Source organism: Dasypus novemcinctus, chromosome 15, assembly GCF_030445035.2.
Source record: "Dasypus novemcinctus isolate mDasNov1 chromosome 15, mDasNov1.1.hap2, whole genome shotgun sequence".
Classification (NCBI taxonomy): Eukaryota; Metazoa; Chordata; class Mammalia; order Cingulata; family Dasypodidae; genus Dasypus; species Dasypus novemcinctus.
This window is the reverse complement of record NC_080687.1, coordinates 51469735-51472587: the sequence shown is the minus strand read 5'-3', so window position 1 is coordinate 51472587 and position 2853 is coordinate 51469735.

The following is a 2853-nucleotide window of genomic DNA, read 5'->3' as shown; positions in this document are numbered from 1 at the left end:
CAAAATGCAGACACTAAAATATACAGACAAAAATTAAATTTAAAGGTAGCAGAAATAATACAAGTAGAACTAAAATTAAAAGATAAAACATCTCATTAATATCCTCAGTGAGATAATAAACAATATTGACTCTATATCATTCAGTAGAAACAGAGTCACGCTTCTCTAAGGGTGGAGGTACCTCAGTAGCTTACCAGAATGGTGATTGTATTCATTTATTAGTTATTATCATACTATTGTCGTTGATTTTCGAACGTTTGTTCTGTGTACAGATGATGCCCAGGGTCACTCATTGTCCAAGTTGAGAGATGCTCCACCATCCTATAGATGTGCTATCTGTATGCTCATGCTTTCGGTTAACCAAGTATGAGATGACATCCCTGAAAGACTTTACATGAGCAATTAAATGCTCAGAAACAGAGAAAAAAAATGCATCAGTGCTCACCACAAACCATGGGCTTGAACTAGTCACATAGTGCCATTCACAAACATGTTCAAGGAAATGGAACATTTACTTTACTAAAATTATTGTAAAAATACATGAAAGCCTATGTTTTAGTTACCTTGGCTGATCAAGCAAATACCACGCAATAGGTCAGTTTAAACAATGGGAATTTATTTGCTCACAGATTTGAAAGTTAGGAAAAAGCTCAAATCAAACCATCATTAAGACAATGCTCTCTCTACAAAACCTATGATGTTCTGTGACTGGATCCTGGCAATCTTTGATCCTTACCTTTTACACCTCAGGGTACATGGCAGCATCTCCTGTTCTCTCCCTTCTCTTCTGGTTCCGTTTATGTTCAGCTTTAGGGTGCACCCACTGACTTCTCTCTCTCATTCTGAATTTCATTTCACTTATATAGGACTCCAGTAATGGGATTAAGACCCATCCTGATTGAGGTGAGCCATACCTTACCTGAAGTAATCTCATCAAAAGGTTACTTAAAATGGGTTCATGCATAAAGGAATGCAATACATTCAAGAACACATTTTTCTGGGGTATATACAACATAAACCAACACAGTCTATGGTGAGAGTAAGTGGCTTAAAACAACTAAACCTTGAAACACCATAGAGAAAGTAAATAATATCAAAACTGATTAAATATCTCAGTATAAGCAAATGATTTAGAATATAGGAGCAAAACAACAGAATATATAAGAAAGTAGAAACTAGATATAGAAACATAGGGCAGAAAACTACATTTCATTATATTTTTAAAAATTCAAGATAGATAGCAGTATTATAAGAATTTTTCTTATAAAATTATAAGAAAAAAATTAGTAGTGTTAAAACCTATTTTTTAAAATTGTCTCTCTGACTTTTCTAAAAACACTGGATGCTTTCTTCTTAACCTATTTATATGATAAATTATAAATAAAATGGGGATGAGATACTAAGATAAAAAGTATTTCTGGAAAGCACTCTGCAGAGTATATGGAATTTAGTAATTGATTATGCTAAATATTGAATATCCAGGTGACCCAGAGAAAAAGCATTCAGGGTCACCAGTAATTGAGTTTCATAGAAAATTGGACTACTCTTTACTTTGCAGAGTTTTGCTTGTTGAATCACAAAAAATATAGAGGAATTTGATAGAATGAGGGTATAACTTATTGAAAGATTTCCAATTTAGTAATAAAATAATTCCCTGAGCTTTTATTTTCTAATCAATAGATTAGGGTAGGGGTCTGGATACTATGAACCAGAGGCCAGAATTTTACCATCTCCTGTTTTTGTAAATAAAGTTTTATTTTGACACTGTCATCTGATTGGATATGTATATCTATGACTGCTTTTATGCTGCTACTACAGACAAATTGATGAGTTCCCACAAAGCCTAATGTATTTACTATCAGGTGCTTTACAGAAAAAAGTTGGTCTGAGATCTGATCTAATAGATTAGTGAGTTCTTTTGTTTTTGTCAGAGGTAGTTGGTTAATTTAATACATTTTCAAATCAACAAGAGACAGCCTTATCTGGAAGAGGCATTACCTAAAATTTCATTCAGGAAACACAACTTATTTAATTTGCACTTTGATAACTGTAAATAATATTTCTTATTAAAATACCCCAAAATGGCACTTGCAAAGTGGGATTGCTTGGGAAGTGGGATTAGGTTTTTGTTTTTTTACCTCTTGAGATAATTTATTTCAGGATCAGAAATGAAAAAATAAGTTAATCTGCTAAAGTTGAACACACAAAATCAGCATTTTTGTTGCAAAATCATTCACCTGAAACCACTCCAAATAGTTTTAAAGATTGTTCATATAATCTACATTAGTAAAGATGAATTCTAATTGTGTTCAAAGTTTTCCAGTCAGCTTTTCTTGAAAATATACTATTTCCAGAATATATGCTAAACTGCATGTAGTAAATATAATGGAGACGTTCAAATTCTTTCATTTGTAATTTTGTCGCAAGTCCACATTTTCTCATCTATAACAATCTCTGATTGTTAAATGTCTGATAGGTACAGATAGAAATGTTTCCACAAATTTAGTGTTATCAAGAAGTAAAATTTTAAAATATGTGTATTATTAGTAAAAATTATAATACTAATTATGGGAATAATTAGTAGGAAAATTGTTAAATTGCATCCAAAACTCATCTATTTCAGAAAATAGAGTCGTTTGTGTTAAAACACAACCCTAATTTTTTTCAGAATGAGGGCTGGCTTTATTTTCTTATGTAATCATTTTTTAAAAATATAAAACAAAGATAAAACACATCTCATCCCAGCAACCTGACAGCATACCATGATTTAACAAGATACACTCTAGATCATTTGACTACAAAGCAAATATATTTGGATCATTTAGTTAGGAAAAGTTAGTAGAAGAGTTAAAG